At 47.3% G+C, this 17826-nt stretch overlaps 1 pseudogene across 1 annotated transcript in view; it reads right to left on the minus strand.

Moving 5' to 3' along the window:
* Positions 1-17268, minus strand: part of LOC149336780 (salivary peroxidase/catechol oxidase-like) — a 134793-nt pseudogene extending 117525 nt beyond the window's left edge. Inside the window, exon 1 of the transcript XR_016284322.1 lies at positions 17138-17268. The product of XR_016284322.1 is annotated as a salivary peroxidase/catechol oxidase-like (transcript). The remainder of the gene's footprint in view (positions 1-17137) is intronic.
* Positions 17269-17826: the final 558 nt, after the last annotated feature.

Raw genomic sequence — 17826 nt, forward strand, 5'->3', positions numbered from 1 at the left:
TTGCGGAGGCTATGTACCGAAAGACATTAATTCGTTACGCAAGCTATTTCGCTTTCCAGATAGTTCTACCACCGTTTTCTGAAAGCTAGTATCATACGACGCCCTCGAGCTCTTCGGTGGGCAGTCTCCGAATGGCAAGGAATCCAGCACCGGCTGACCTTCACGTACTAGACTGGCCTTGAACGCAAGACTCGTTTTTTGCCTTTCGTTTTTACCGGCGCGTTTGCTGAAAGGATAAAACACTCTAAAAGGCTGTAAGAATTGCAATCTACAGCGCATGGCTCCTATGTGCTGCTTTTCACTCATTTTGCTTACCAAGAAAGGCTTGGTTTGGTTTATGGGGATTTAACGTCAATAGCGACTCAGGCGGTGAGGAACGCCGTAGTTGAGGGGTCCGGAAATTTAAACCACCTGGGGTTCTTTAACGTGCACTAAAATCGCACAGTACATGAGCCTCTGGAATTTCGCCTCCATCAGAATGCGACCGCCGCGGCCGGGGTCGAACCCGCGTCTTTCGGGTCAGCAGCCGAGTGCCATAACCACTGAGCCACTGCAGCGGCTGTATACCAAGGAAGACCTACTCTGCTGCTTTAGAATTCGAGTTGCTGTACACCAACTCCACAATCTCCCTTATAGAGCTAAGTCATCACTCTCACCCTCTCAAAAGCTATACTCGCCGACATGTGCTGTTAGTAGATGAGGAGCTGAAAGGCTGTGCTCTAGTGTGGCGCATTTTTTCCATGTTAAACCAGCGGGCATTCCCCCCCCCCCCCCCCCCCCCCAACATTCTGCACCAATGGGTCACGTGAATGAGCTCACTGCCACAATGGTCCGGAGACCAGGGAAATTTGAGCACATAATACACTCATGTAATACTGACAATCTCTCTTTCGCTTTTCCACACTATCCGCCTTCCTGCTGAAATGCTAGGCTTCATTTTGACTCTGCAGATCATCAGCGGATTCTAGCGGTGCAAGTAGGCCCTAGTACTGGCTTCAAGGATGTTTTACTCTTCCTGCTATACTTTCTCACCGTGATGATGATCATCATCTTACTATCTTAACATTCACTGGTCGTGGGCAAGAGTAGAATTCAGGTGCTTCATAAACCCCATTGTACAACCTCAATCTACACGTAATCTGAGCTTCCGTGGCTCCTGGCAGCAGCTTTGTTCTGATTCATTAAGTTAACACGGCCGGCCGATATGAGCCGACGGATGCATATTTGTTGTATTTACAGTCAGCAGAAATCAGGCGCCACGGTGGCTCAGTGGGTAAGGCGCTCGGCTGCTGACCCGAAAGACGCGAATTGGAATCCGGCCGTGGCGGTTGAATTTCTATGGGGGCGAAATTCAAGAGGCCCGTGTACTGTGCGATGTCAGTGCACGTTAAAGAAGCCCAGGTGGTCGAAATTTCCGAAGCCCTTCACTACGGTGTCCCTCATAGACCGAGTCGCTTTGGAACGTTAAACTCGCATAAACCAAGCCAAACCAAACCAGGAGCAGAAATCAGTGACATTGTTTCAACGTCTGAGAAGTTCGAATAGGCATAGTCTGTCCATTCCGATTCAATGACGATCAAACGATGTCTGCGCACGGCTATCATTATTCGAGTAACAAGGGGATATAATGCCGAAAATCAATCGAGTAGGGCTGGAGAGATGGGAGGGTGTAGAGCAGGGAATAAGCTGCCGGGAGGTCGACATGCGTTGTTGCGCTTTATGATGTAACAACTGGTCTTATGGCTGTAATGTTGAACCTCGTAATTAAAACGGAAGGCTGCTTGCGACAACGCATTCCGCCATTGTATTCTTCCAGAAGGAAGCGATGAAGAGTGATGAAGAGCCCGAGCGGAAAATGTTCAAGAGGAAACCTCTCCAATAAACCGGGCTTTGGACGATCGCCGCTCTGTAGCTTTTTTTTTTTTCCCCCTGTTACTGGCATAACGAAACCGGTTGCTACTCGCACTTGTTATTGCATCAGTAGGAAACGATTTCTCAACAGTCAATGTTCCGATGCAGTCCGAGCGATTGCGTGTCACGAGAAGGAGACGGCGCATTTCTCAACCAAGTTGCAATAAGCGCGGCTAGACTGGACAGCCGACCTCGTCGTAAAGCTACGGGCGTTTGTTTCAAGGGGGAGCAAGCAGCGAGAGAAGGGGCGCTGAGCGTGAAGTGAGGAGGAAGAAGACAAACCGGGAAGGGGGGGAAGGGGAAGAGCGTAAGGTAAGAGCGCGGTGACTCACAACCGCCGCCGGTGTGGCCGCGAGTACCCGCGAGTGAGACCATTTCCATTTCTCCGCTGGCTGGGGCGGTGTGACGGGCGCGTGAGTCATCCTCCGAGTGGACCGACAACATGCGGCTCCACGTCAGCGGCGCAACTCGGGGGCAAAGTCAGACCGCATGCGATAACCGTTGCACGTCGGCAGCTATATTTGAGGATTTCATTGGGAGGAACCATGAACGACGTCACCGCCGATGTACAGGGTCAATCAAACTTAGAGGGAACACGGCTACGCGCGGCTGCGCACACGCATAGCACCATTGCGACCAAGCTGGTCGCAAACCCGTGCAAAGGAGCAGATGACACGAAGCACCACGTCGAGGTCCCTCTTCTTGTGCGACACTCTGCAGTGATTCATGAACGGGTTAGGTGCAATGACACTCCGCAGGTAGTACGTGGCCACGCGGAGCCGTGCTCTCTATAAGTGTGACTGACCCTGTAGACCTGAAGCGAAAGATCCGGCGCTCTCCCACTAGGCAATCATAATGCCGGACGGTCGTGTCATCCTGAGTGGCCTGTGAGGAAGATCTCAAGAGCATGGAGAAGGAGAGGCGCCTGTTTACGCATGCTGCAGCGATGCGTTTTGAAGTTCTGCTGCATTAACGGGCCCGTTCGCTGGCGTGGTTAAACCGTTCTTGACCGGTAGTTAAATGGTGCCAGTAGGCGAAGAACGATCCGTGAACTCATCAAGTTCGTGACAAAGTCGTTGCGTCGTCTTTGGAATACAAGGTTGTGTGTCGATTCCTGGCTCTCATAAAGAAACAAGGCTGAATGGTGCGCCGGTTGGTAGACCATGTCGAAAATGGTTATTGCCAGCCAAAAAAAGACGCACATAAAACAGGGAAAAACAGCCCATACCAGCCCGTGTAGTGTGCAGTTCTCTGTTGTGTATACGTATGTTTTTTTTTGCTGGTAAATTATATTTAAAATTCCATTTTAAATATTACATTATACGACAGCTTATTTCATAGTCTTTGGAAAACGCGCATGCAAGACGGCAACTTTGAACCTGTTGCTTCGCCCAGAATTCATTTTAGCCGAATGTTGCTGCAGGTAACAGACATTTACAAAAAATTGGACTTTTTACCGAATTGGTTTCCTCTCCTGATGCGCTGTACATGCTTGCCGGCCTTCTAGTTCTGTTATGTTTCTGTCAAGTTTGTGTCACGTAGCGCATAGCTAGGTGCTCTGTAAATAGTTTTTTTTTGTGTGTGTATACACACACACATATATATGTGTGTATATATATCCTTTCTGTACATAACCATGTAGAATAAATACCATGAAAGTAAAAAAATGCAGCTGTAGCCTAGTGCCCTCGTGCAGTGGCCAGCGAAGCTATGTTAGCGTCGCCGCGGGTTCGGAACCCAGTCGAGGCAGTATTTATTTTATTTCTGCATGGGCTGTTGCTGCTGCTGCTGCTACTGCTGCTATGCTAGGTTTGGTCAAGGTCACACTCCCATTGGCTGCTCTTTTGCTTAACTCTCCTTCGAACTAAGACGAGATTACCCGAATTATTGCGAGGCTTCACATAAGATTCTTGGTTGGGACCGCATTGAGTAGAGTTTCGCACTAAAACACGAATACAATTAACTTCCAGAGAGGGCGTCCATGGCCTTCCGTGTCCCCCCCTTGATCCACTGGACGCCGTAGTAAAGTTAATGGGACGCTGAGGTGAGTCCAGTCCAAATTTCTTAATGTTGTTCTGCAAAAATTTATTGAATATTTATTTCTAGTAAACATATGCTTGTTAACTGAAAAAGACGCAATCATTGCTGGAAATATTAATTTAAAAATGGAACATTTTTTCTCTTTTCCGCCGTGCTATTCAAACTCTCCTGCTGTTGTTATTATTATTTTTTTTGCAGAATTACTGCCAGCCTTCACAAAAGACCGAATAATACTCCGCGTTCGCCTGCGTTCGCCTCTTAGAATGGAATGGCGGTGTAGAAGTTTCTGGTGAAGAAGAAGAAGAAGAAAAAATCCAGGGGGCACATGGCTCTTCAAAGTGCTGCAAGACGAAAGCCTTTCCTGGCGCACTGTTTGGCATTGACTGCGAGACTGTTTGTGCTGTACTAGTGCTTTATTTGACAACACACTACAACTACACACTTTGACTGCTTCTTTAGCACAACTCTCACTCTGCTTCGATGGGTTCGGTTGTATCCATGGCTCTGTTCGCAGTAATGAGCTATGTAATGTGGTCACCCACTTACGTCTTACGCCCCCCGGCGGAGCGGACGACAACTATGTTATCACTTGTCGTCTGCTCCAAAAGGGGGCGCCAGGCATCCGTGGGTGACCACATTACTACGAATCCGCGCACTCTTACATCATAACCATTTCGACCAACCGAAAAGCGTGACGCCCCTGCTGACAACCTTCTGTCGACAACGATGGGGCATTAAAGGCTTTCGCCTTAAAAAAAAAAAAGAAGGATATGTCTTGAGGCGACGGCAGTTTCCTTGAGAAAACAGCCGGTGGGGCTACTACGTGTTCATCATTTTTTAAAATACTTTCTAGCTCACGAAAGCGACACTTTCATTCAAGATAACCTCCTTGCGATTAGAACGCGGTAAACAACCGAAGCAAGCCAAACGAAGCTTACCCTCGGCGTCGCTTTAATGGAGACAAAAAAAAAAAAAGAGAACAACTCCGGGTCTGTCGCTTCGAGTGCACTTGACACGCACAACGTGCCACCACAAGACGGACACAAACGAATTGGCGATTCACGGAAAAAGGGGTGTTTTCGGTATTCAGCGCAAGAAAAACCCAGATAAGGGGTTGTTGAAGAGCTAAAAAACCAAAGCTCGGTCGTCGTTGTTTTTCCCGACGAACTGCCGTCTAAAGTCACGAGAGAGATAAGAAGAAGAATTACGCAACCAGCATAATTTCGAATATCGCTCATTTCTTCCGAGGGGTAATTATTATAGCTGTTTTCCTTACGGATCATGGACTCTTGCCAACGTCTTTCGTTGGGTATGTAGTGTACGAACGCTGTTGGCGTTTTCACGTTTGCACGTAGTGCGCAACGATGGATCAATTGAGAACTGAGTGTAGAAGAAAAATGGTATTTAGAAACGACCCCACTTGTAGGGCGTGACACGATTTTTTTTACCCCCGATTAGGCTCGGCGTGCAATTGTTGTTGCGAGTTCGTCAGAAATGCATGAGATAGCAAGTCGGCTCTATAAGTTAGAAAGAAATTACGCCCAGTTTGGCAGCGAGCGTCAAAAACACCAGCTGCCTACCCTCGAGGCTGACTACGGACGGCAGTTAATGAGGTGATGTTTTCGCTGCGGAGTAGCAATAAATAATGACGGGATGCCGCCGTCTACTCTGGCAGAGAAGCGAAAGCAAGCGCCCATGCTAGCGAGTCGAAATCAAAATAGCACGAATCAGTGGCGCCTTTCAGCCCAGTTCTGGCTACAGCTGGCAATTTAGGCAAGAGAGAAAAATAAAATGTCTTTTATACGGGAGCATCAATTGTTTCCTTTATTTCTTTTCATTCTATAATTTTAATGCGAGATAATTACTAGTCCTATTACGAGAAAATCTGCGGCGCGAGCGTGTTTGTGTGGTTAAGGTTAGGTTTAGGTTTATGGGGTTTAACATCCCAAAGCGGCTCAGGCTATGAGAGACGCCGTAATGAATGGCTCCGGAAATTTCCACCACCTGGGGTTCTTTAACGTGCACTGACATCGCACAGTACACGGGCCTTTAGAACTTCTCCTCCAAAGAAATTCAGCCGCCGCAGCCGGGATCGAACCCGCGTCTTTCGGGTCAGCAGCCGAGCGCCATAACCACTGAGCCACCGCGGCGGCCTTGTTTGTGTGGCTCAATAGAGTTAGTTCTTGGGCTAGTTGGTATTCTTGATTTAAACTCATAGTTCTCCAGCCCAACGACACACGGCCAAAGAAAAGAAGCACAAAGAGAAGAAGGACGAAAAAGCGCTGACTGACAACTGTTTATTTAGGGACGCACATACAGCTTAAATACGCTCAGACCAGCGCAGGCGCACACCGTGCAAGGTAAACAAGAAAAAATAGAAAAAAAGACTCGCATCACATCTTTATCGCAAAAACTTTGAAATGAACATCTTTTCTGCAGCGTATACAAAAGAACTGAAGTATCGCTTACACATTCTGACCCTGCTCTCTGAATATAATATGCCTCTGGGTGCGGGTATTCGCAGATGGTAAAGAAGATACCAGCGGTGGCAAGACAGATAGCGTGACGTCATCAAGCGCCCGTATGACTCACGCAGCAAGCCAAGCACCGCCACTTCACACAGTCCTATACACATCATTCGGATATACATGCTAGCCCCTGGCCGATATCCATGCGGCGCCATTTTCCCGACAACATTCGTATCAGGTGGTGTCATACTATTTCTCGCTGCATATAGCTTACACGTGCTAGTCCAGTTGAAGGCTAGCTCGCGATAAGGATTCAAACCGACACGTGTGCACCTTGAATTGTATGCTTTCCCATGGTTTCTATCAGAATTGTAATTCAACCGTTCGTCGTACAGCCCTTAAAGAAATTTTTAGAAAGTCTATAGACCGTCCATAGACTTCTGTCTATAAAATCTATAGACTCTATATAGACAAGTCCTATAGAACAGTATATAGACAATACAAATATTATAGAAAGTCCATAGACAATCAATGGACTTAATGGCCATACACTTTAGTAGACTTTTGCCTATAGACAGTCTATAGACTATAAACAGCCAAAAAAAGAAATATCTATAGGACGGCAATGGAGTCTATAAGAAGTCTACAAATTGTCTATAGACCATTTCTATAAGGAAGCGTTCCGTGTGGTCCCACAGGCACGTGTGTGTGCATAGGTGGTACGTGTGCGGGCGGGTGTCAGTGCACTCGAGGACAGTACTGCTTTCGAATTCCCACACGTAGCAGTATTAAGTGCCTCAGCTGAATTTGTTTGTTTGCCCTTCCTGCTTTCCTGGCTTTGTTATTTTTTTGTTGCGATTAAGCCTCCGCCTGGTATGCGGAAGGTAGGGGGTTAGATCCGCGTACTGAAGCCGGGTAGGCACCGGTTTTCCAGTTGGAGCCAGCTTTCCTGTTTTCTAGTGCTCGGCTCCTCGGGTTTGAGATGCTTGGAAAAAGAGGGTCTTTGACACTGCCTCGTGAACATCAAACAAAAAAAAAATTGGCTGTGGTTTAGCTACGGTTAAACCTGGAGTGACGCGATAGCTACAGCTGGCCGAGTGGAACTCGCTCAGTCGAATTGCAAAGTCAGTCTTGCGCCTCTCGGTTTCGCTGGGCGTTCCTTCTTCATCTTCGTCCCTGAACGTGGATTCACAGTTGCTGCGTAATTTCCTTTCCTCAAATACAATTTTCTTCATTACGGTCCCTCTTTCTGTTTCTTCGTTCATTCCCACTTCTTCGCTTCCTCTCTACAAACAGCAAACCCGCCGCGGTGGCTCAGTGGTAAGGCACCCGTCTACCGAGCCGGAGTACCCGGTTCGAACCCGACCGAGGCGGCCGCGTTTCGATGGAGGCGAAACGCAAGATGCGCCCGTGTGCTGTGCGATGTCAGTGCACGTTAAAGAGCCCCAGGTGGTCTAAATTATTCCGGAGATGTCCACTACGGCACCTCTTTCTCTCTTTCTTCTTTCACTCCTACCTCCCTCCCTTCCCTTACGGCGCGGTTCAGGCGTCCGCCGAGATATGTGAGACAGATACTGCGCCATTTTACTTTATTCAAAAACCAATTTATTTTACAAACAGCAACAGTTGTGCACTCTTCGTCACAAGTCACCGGGAACACATGATCCGCTTTTCAGCAACGTAGTGGGGGGCCTATGGTACTACTGCACCTCTACATCTTTTCAGGTCGAAGGGCCAGAACCCTTGCTCTCAAATTTCCGTGCCTTTTAATCTTTAGGAGCGCCTTAAGGGCCCGACTAAGCGGCTGAAAGCAAAACAGTGTTTCCCGGAGACTTTCGACCAAGCCTGTACACCAAGAATCACCTTTATTTTTCTACGCAACTTACCCGACGTTCCCGAAGGCAGCCCCACAAAGCCACCTTGAACTGTTCCTCAAGAGCCTACTTAATCAAGCGTACCGGCGCTGCGATGTTTATTAACGATTTCAAGCGCCTGCACGAAGGTTCCTGAAAGCCATGTGCTGTCATCGCAGGTCGTAGCCGCTATAGTTTTCTCCTTTTATTTTCCTTCTGTGAGAGTAGGGTAGTTGTGTATGCGTGTTGCGGACAGTCGCTCAAAGTGGAATCCTTGTTTGACGGCTCTCGGAATTTTTCGGGGACTGCGAGCAGATTCTCTTCGAGCATCAGGAACTTGAACACAATACGTGTATGGCATGGCAACTTGCCCATTGAGTTATTTTTTCCTTAACTCTTCTTCGTTCGAATTTGTCGCTCCAGGGATACCGTTATCTTCTTGATGCACCTGAGAACACTTAGAAAAGCTCGGCATTCTTCAGAAAGCGCAGTAGTCGGTGCTTAATGTCTCGGCTACGCCGGTCGCGGAACTTCTTCGGTTTTCGAATTCATGCCCTGAATTTCTGTATTTGCAATGAGCGCTTAATGGAAAACCAGAGACTAAAAGGAATTAAATGAAAAGCTAATAGGAGCATTGATATGGCGTTTGTGTTTCTCTTCGCCGCTTTCCGTTTGTCAAGGAAAAATGCCCACCGTAGTAAGCTTACGCTCTGGAATGTGCAAGCGGTACCTGTATTCGCCGTAACAGGCATTAAGCCTCTGGAATTACGGAACAAGTACGTATAGCACCGTAGGGAGATACACGTTGCCAGCACGAGGTTTACATCATACGTCGATAATTTGAGCAACACTTGTTGTTGGGCTAGTTGGTAGGGCATGCTTCTGAACGAATCAGCGCAAAAAACGCTCCTGTCCGTCGTGTTCCGCCTTTTTCTTGTCCGTTGTGTTTTTTGCGCTGATTCGTTCAGAAGCATGTCGATAATTTGCAGCCTTGAGGGCGTTCAAAACTTTTCACCTCAATTCGTAATAGCTGGATATCACAGTACAACAAGTGCAGCGCAACTGAGAGCCACGCCACCACTATAGCGCATATAGCGCATTGCTCTCACAGACTGTCATCATGCTATTAGGGCTGTTACTTAAGACGGGGTTTTCACGGCATCTAAAGACATCTACAGCGTTTTAACGCGATAACTCTAACGGCCCATTTCCCCTGAAAATTTGGTGCCCGCGCTGTGAGCGAAAATTCACGGGCATGGCTCTGGCAGGTGGTCCCCAGAGAGCAACCTAGGAGGCAGGTGGGCAACCTAGGTCACGTGACCTCGCGACGTCATCACAACCTGCCCACCGGATAGCGAGCAAACTGTCCACCGTTGCAGGTGGCAGTTAAATTAATTACTGGTCGCTCGGGATGAGCAACCTGCGTCGCACAAGGCCCACGGCTGGGAGCACCTCCCAACGCAGGGCAGTGGCGCATCGCTTAACCGCTGCACCACTGCGCCAGGATAGGTATGAGGACTACCAGGGATCTATGAATGTGAAGTAGAGAATGACCTTCTGCATATACGGAAATTAACCCTTAACGCGGAGCTTGAGTGTCCGAGTTATTAGCCGCACATGCCATCCGCCAACTCAAAGCCATGCACAGGCTTCTTCAAAAGTGCAGGGTTCTGGCTTCCCCGACGGCTTAACGGGACTTCCATCGCTACCATGGTGGTTACCATGTGCAGTTATCATTTCATGGTAAGTACGCTCGTCGATGACCACTGACTGCTTCTGGATTGCCGCTGTGGGGACTTCTTCCTCCTTTTCAATCCGTTGTCTTTTATGCGTTGCATATTGCAATCACACAGTTCAGCCCTTGGGCGCGGCCGGGCAGTCACCAAACCACGTGACGTGACGTCACGACAGCCAGAGGAAAAGCTGGGCCCCAACTCGCGCGGTCGCGCGCGGCCGCAGCCACCACCCGACTCCCGCTCCTCCCGCTAGGGGCGCTGCGTCGGCGCGTGACGTCACGGAGGAAAAGCTGCTGAGAAAATCGAGTGCCGCCAAGCAATACCTCGCGCAAAAAGAGCGCGCAATATGCAACGGATTCTTGGCTTAACCAAACTAAGCCTGGGCATCTTTTTTTTCCTGTGAAGCGTTTTCTCCTTTCACAGTTCGGTCCATGAATGGATGAGTGAGCATCGAGTCGCAAGGCAGAAATACGGTTGCATTTTTCAGAAGCACATAAAAAGTTATTCCTACGCGAAGTCGATGATAAAAAGAAAAGCACCGTTCCAACTGCCTTAACGAGGAAAGCGTGCGTGTCTGTGGATCGTTGGGCTGCTTTTGCTTTTTCTTGATTATTTTCTTTATGCGCGAACTAGCTTCTCGACTTCTATTTACGCTTTTGTTATACGGTCAGATCGCTCAACTTCTACGCTGTTTTCTCACTGCGGTAGCGTTCCATATAGGAACCTTATCTCCAGACACGGTTTTTAAGGCGAAAGCCTCTAATGGCTCTTACTGTGGTCCGTTAGCAGAGGGTGTCACACCTTTGACAGCGTTTAACTCGTGTTAACTCGGGAACTAAAAAGGGGATGTAAAACAAATGGCTGCTTCAGAAAGAGGAGTAAAAGACGAACCTAGAAGCCAAGTTTGATGACTGTACATTAATTAGTTAAGTATCTATAGTAAAAAATGTCGAAATGGTGCCGAAATAGAGCGGGCGTCGATATACCCATGGGAACGGTGTGACGTCACATCCACCGGAAGTCGTCACGATATAGTGAAAATTGTCATGGAATGGTAGGAAAAACGTCGAATTTGTGTCGAATTAAATGGGAAAATGTGTAATTAAGCGTAATCAACACTTAAAATCCCCGAAAGATGTATAATTCGGGCATCGATATAGCCACGGGAACAGTATGACGTCACATCCAACGGAAGTCATCACGGCATAGCGTCCTTGGCTTTCCACTCTCAACACTTTAGTTGCCAAAGTGTCCTCGCAATTTTTATGCGTTAATTGCAGGCAGGTCAACTTGTCTTGAATCCAAGATAAACTATGCGCGAGTTTCGAACGCACACGGGTGCCACATATATCACCCACTAAAACCGGTAATTATTCCATGGGTAATCACCATTGTCGTAAAAAAAAAGCCAGAATTGCGTTCTGAAGTAATCACAACGCTAAATTAAAGAAAACATAAAAACCGTAAAGTCGAGCCTCTACATATATGGCGACCCAAGTAACTAAGCGGAGGAACTGTTGCTCGCTCTCAATGACTTAAGCACTCAAAGCAGAAAGGGAGCAGTAATATTCAAGAGACAGCGAACGCAACAACAATTCGCGAAAGTCGGAGAAACATTGGCAGCGGCAAAGGGACACTCCTACTTGACTGCAGAGCCGAGACCACGAGCTTGAAAGAGCTAGGAGAATAAGAACGCGGTGGTGTGAATTTTGGCAGTTACTCTCAGGTCGTGTAATGCAGCTAACATATATCCCTCAAAACGAAAATGGGGCAGAAACATGGTGCTAAAGACAATTCTTGGTAATGAAATGGAGGACAGCGCAGCGAGCAGTTGAATGTAAAATGACAGATGCGACACAAAGAGAAAGGAAGCAATCAGAGTTGGTTAGGAAACGCACGTCAGCTAATGGTATCCTAGCTAAGATAAAAGAAAAAGAACAAGATAGAAATGGGCAGGATATGTAATGTTAAAGGAAGTTAACAGATGGATTCCGAGGGAAGGCAAGCGTAGCATAAGGCGGCAGAAGCTTAGGAGGGCGAATAAGGTTAAGAGGTTTGCGGGGAGACGGTGGCCACAGCTGGCTAAGGACTGGGTTAATTGGAGAGACATGGGAGAGGCCTTTGCCCTGCAGTGGGCGTAGTCAGGCTGATGATGATGATGACGATCGCGACCTACCGGCTGGAAAACCCTTTTTTACGCGACAAGAGCCAAACGAAGACAGCAGAACATAAACAGTCTTCAACGGGCCACACCTGTTAGCAGGTTCAGAAACATAACAGCTGCTTTATTTTGTCATTGATCCCAAATTGTTCACCAAATACTCGTTTAGTTCCTTCCTAACTGTCTGCAATTGGGCTAGTTAGTGAATCGTAAATCTGACCGAAAACAACGCATGCCGTCGTCACTTTTTTATTCGGCTTCTAGGCACTGTTAAGGCGCTAGCTTTAGATTGCACGTTCGGCGGCAACCACGAGGTTGTAAGAACGACATTACGTTCGGCGGTAAATCTTACAGTGTGAAAATGAAGTTCCCATTGGCCGATTGTAAGGTGGCAGCATGACTTAAACGTAGTTATCATATGTAAGAATGTAATTCTAAATTAACTGCGCTGAAAGAAACGCGCGTGAACTTCGGAAAGACACTTTCGACCACTGGAAAGAGCTGGGGCGAGTTGGGAATCGAACCCGGGATGCATGGGTCACGAGTCAGACAGGTTGCCCCCAGGCCATCGAGACACGTTTGGTGGACTTTATTAAAGGTGTAATTTCTGTGTCTAGTGGTGAGCTAAGACAGCTAAGTAAGCTTAAAATAGATGAAAAAATTACGAAGATAAAATAAAACAAAATAAATTAGCAGTGTCCGTGTCTGTGAACTGATATGAAAACAGGACCACAGGCACTCGGTAACGCTATCATCATCATCGTCCTCAGCCTGATTACGCCCAATGCAGGGCAAAGGCCTCTCCCATGTCTCTCCAATTGACCCTGTGGATAAGATAGCTTGTTAAAAAATATAGAACGTGGTGTATATTACCCGGCTGCGACTTATTGACACCCATTCACTCCTTTCATCCTATCTGCATCGTTCACATCAAGGCTGAAGAGCATGTTGCTGAGCGACACACTTCCTTTAGTGCCTCGCTGTCCTCGGCTCAGCTGGAGGCCTAACTAGCCTTGGCCGTACAATTATGGCTTGGGCATGCATTTCAAATACTTAAACTGTTTTCTTCAGTGAAGTGTATTGGGTATCTCTCTCTTTCGACGAGGTTTTTCTTGTAAATCCCAGCTCGGTATCCTTCGCGAGATCCACAGATATTGTGGCCTTATTTGCCTATCACACCCTCTTTCCACTAGGCACTTCCTTGTCGTCGCCTGCAATCAAAGACATCGCGCCTAAACTTCAATGGCTGCATGTCCATTTGGGTGAGCGAGTGTCGTTCTTACCGTCAGGAGCTGACCGACTGCTGCTCCTCCCATGTCTCCTATTAAGCTGTCTACGCGTGTCCATCAAGCTACTGTAACATTTGTCTATTTCTTAATGTTTATGACGACTTATCCTTTAACGTTGAGTCTTATATTGGACTTCATGCTGATAATTGTATTGTATTAGCGCACCTGATATCACAGTTCCCAGAATGATCGATACCAAGCCCAAAATAAACTGCACAAACACTTTTAGTTCAAACGGTAGCCGCCAGGTTCCGCATGGCGCTGAACATCCAGAAATTACCGCGGGAATTTGATCTGCTTAACGCAGCTCATTGATTTTCTATGGCCGAGAGAACTAGTCACTGCAAGCAAAAAAAGCATTTTAAAAATAAAACCCATTAAAAAATAAGATAAGTCCAAGAAGGGGAGACAGCGGGTGCTGAGCGGCGCGCTAATTTGTCGGAACACTTTGGTATGTTGTTATAGATAAGGCATTCTTCTGGTGTGACAAGTGCAGCGCGTTGTGACCGTTCTTGACCATGATGGTAACCGCTCATTCGTGCGCGCACATCCCCGCCATCACGCCACACGAATTGTTGTTAAGCCCTACTCCTCCAATACTCCGAGAAACAGGCAATGACTAAAGCTTACGCGTGGCGTTAACTCTAGCGTAGTGGCATATACGCAATACACATCCTGCACCTCCACCGAAAGTTAATAAACATTCCCAGTGGTGTCATCCTTTCGCAGCACCCTGCATAGCTGAAGCCTAAGTTAAGTTTTTGTTTGATTTGGTTTATGGGGGTTTAACATCCCTAAGCGACTCAGGCTATGATGGACGCCGTAGTGAAGGGATCCGGAAATTTTGACCACCTGGGGTTCATTAACGTGCACTGACATCGCACAGCACACGGGCCTCTAGAGTTTCGCCTCCATCGAACATCAGGTAAAATTATTTCTTTGGCATTTCTAGCTCATCAAAGCTCCATTTTCAGTCAAAGTAGTATTTTTGTCGTTAGAACGCAGTAATCCATCTGTAGAAGCCAATTACTAATTGCCCTCAGTTACCTTTTAACGATGTTTTATAATCGCAAACAATGGACGTCCGGCTCACGCAAGCAGTTTGCAGACCGCAAGAAGACCTCCGTAGTATACAGGCGAAAGACAATGTATTCTATTTGTTCGTGACTTTATCACTAGATCGATATCGAATACTCATCGGGACCTATTTACAGAAAGCCGCAGGGAAACATATTCAGTCGACACGACGAAGTACGATCTCATTGAAGAAGACATTTCCCAACGGGCACTGAGACTTCACTTGGCTTTCAATGGACGTCCGCAGAACGTCCCACACGTCCCCAGGACATCCAAGATAGCTTCAATGCCAAGTGGGTTTGCGACAGATTTCGAACGAAATGCTGCCGAGAGCGCGGTTATTCTTTGATTCAACGTGCATAATCAAGCTGAAAATCAGTTTAGCCTGCTGTGATTCGAAAATGGCTCCGCGCCGTGGTAACAACTTTTTAGGACTGACTGAAAAAAGTGCTGTCAGGAATATATATTTTTTTTCATACAGGCCGTTACTTACAGACCAGACGCAACCATCGACCACTGTACACGCTCTATAGGCTTACTTGCTCGCAGCCAGAACGTCCTGCACTAAAGCCAACGATGATTCTTCTTGCGTACTGCAAACGAAATATTCGATCTTGTGAAGGCATTCCCTCGTTTGCAGCCTCTATCGTAAGCTTAGCAGCGCAGGTGGCACCGAACATTAGAATAATTTTCAAAAATTGTTACGTAAGTTGTAGACATGTTACATGTTATGTTAGATTATTAAGATAATGTTTAATATTAACAAGAACTTCATACGTCGTATGGGGAACATTGTGCTCAAAATGTTGTCTTAATGTTCAATTCACAACTACAAAGAACATTACAAATTGCAACGTTATTGTAATGTTAAGCTGTCCATTCAAGTCCGGAGGCGCCATCGCTCCAAAAGCGCTCGAATGACCCTGAGAACTCGTTCTTTCGTTGTGGTTCTAAATTTGCTATGCCCCAGGGACTCACGCAGGCAGAGCGAAAGTCATGCGAAGGGCACGACACTTCGGATCTTCACACATTGTCAGCACTCGTCACGTCAGCTTCCTCCTAAACCGAAATAGTGTTGCACGTGAATGAGATTAACCAGTTGTGGACTTGACCGGGTGCTCATAGCGGAAAATCTGCCAGGGCGTCACTAATGGCTTTCCCAAGCTTTTACGCAGTTTTACGGGTTAGCTCAGTTAACAGTAAAATTTACACAGTATTTGCAGTCATTTGACATAATTTTCCCAATACAGCTGTATTAGAACTCATTTCTGAAAAATCGTTCCTAAGTGGAACCATTGCGAGAAACGAACGGAAATAGCCTCAGGTAGACCCCTGCAGGCGCCACCAAGGATCCCCGTTGCCGGTAAAAATAAACAAAAAGACGAAAACGTGGGCAGGATGCGACCGTAGTGAGGAGTGCGGTTGCAATGCTTTTACAAATTTATAGCGGCTTTATACAGGGGTATTTCTTGTAGTGGCATGGTCTTTCTTCACGCAAGTGGTGGAAGTCGTCCTGGATATAGAGAGCTGCGACATTTTAAGCTTAAATTATCGAGTACTGTGAATAGTAGACTTCATTTTTCTGGCAATGCGAGCTTTCGATTTGAACCGTAGAATAATAAATAAGATACCCTTATTCCAGAGGCAGGTATTTTCAAAAATGTCACCCTATTACGCACAAATCACAACACTGTTCTCTTGCCCATTTTGTACGCAGCAGCTCCAATACCTAGACCACATAATGAGAGAGCGGGATTAATTTGGATTCATTCAGGCCTCAGTGATGGAAGGCAAGGGCCAACGAGAAGACACAAGCTAACATGGATTGACAGTGTCACGGAAGCATCCAACAAGCGTCCAAGGAAGCTTCGGGTGGCAGCCAAAGATAGAGTAGCATAAGTTCCTTTTTTGACCTTTTTTAAGGGCCTGGCGAGATTTAGGCCAGGTCGCGAAGAGTAGGCGACGTGCTTGCAGCTGGGCTTGTTGGTGCGTATTCTTGAAATACATGAGGGCGCAAAACGGCAATACGGACGAGTAAGAGAACAGGATGACCGGCTACAGAAAAGCAGCGCTCGTCATGTTCCCTTACTCGTCCGTGTTGCGATTTTGCGCTCTCATGTCTTTCACGAGTAGGAGACGAACGCGAGATGGAACAATAACATCCTCCACATACCGTCACGCTTAGGCACGTGGGCCCTACGCATGGAGGAAGGAATCTAGGCACTGTACCCCTACGCAATATACGCCGTAAACCTTACGCTCTTCCGTCCTTCCTCTCCGTCCTCCCTTCTCCACGCCATCAAGCACCTAGCGTGCTCTTGTGTTTATTCTCGCAACTAAAAGGTCTACTAGCGCCCTCCTACGACATTGTACAAAACTAAGTTAGCTTTGCCTCCGAGATTAAGCGCTCAGAGGCCAGGGCAATGCAGCCGGCTTTGCCGGCACACACTCCACGCGCATACTCATAGCAAGACACCGATAGCAACAACACGTGTGAACAGAAATACCGACAATCCTTCATGAAGGAGGCCAGCTCTCATACAATAAGCGAGTAATAAAGTGGGCGAAGGGGTGGAAAAGAGTGGCAGCGTGGCGCACTGACCATTTCATGAGCAGCGTCAGCGCCTCCTCGTCCAAGGTCTGCGCCCTGTCCATAAGCACGGAGTCCGGGTGTGCTGGCCGGTTCCGCTGGTGGCGAAGCGCTGGAGCGTAGCGAGGTGCATCCGCCGGCATCGCTGCAAAGGACAGCGAAGAGCTTAACTTACTGACCAATCTTGAGCTGTGTGAATACACGGGTAAAACGGAGGTGGCATCACAAAAACTGAAGCTTTGTAATAAGGGAGTAATTACTCATTGACATCCACCCAAGCGCAGCCATACGGCTACAAAGGAAAGCTATACAGCTTTCTCAGAAACTTCGCAGTTAAAGAAAAATTCGCCGTGGTCCGGGTTGCGCTTGGGTGGATGTCAACGAGTAATTACTCCCTTATTACAAATCTACTCCACCTTCGGGGATTCCCCTAAACATTTGACCAAACTGAAACTTTGGCTGCTATATGCTCCACCATGTGCAGCCTTTCTCAATAAGCATATAGGCCACAGTGTTTGATCCTATGGGCTTTGCAGTGGGTGTGGCTTGTTTTACATAGTCAGCGTTCCACATCTCTGGAAAGTGAGAGAAACTCCGCTGCTCACCACTCTCAGGCTAAGGTCTTCCAAGGGTGCTAGAGCGCCCCACTATTAGTCTTAGTAGCAAACTTCATACTTATTTATTTACATGCCCACAGCGCC

Source organism: Amblyomma mixtum, chromosome 7 (assembly GCF_055824585.1).
Source record: "Amblyomma mixtum isolate Tamu chromosome 7, ASM5582458v1, whole genome shotgun sequence".
Lineage (NCBI taxonomy): Eukaryota > Metazoa > Arthropoda > Arachnida > Ixodida > Ixodidae > Amblyomma > Amblyomma mixtum.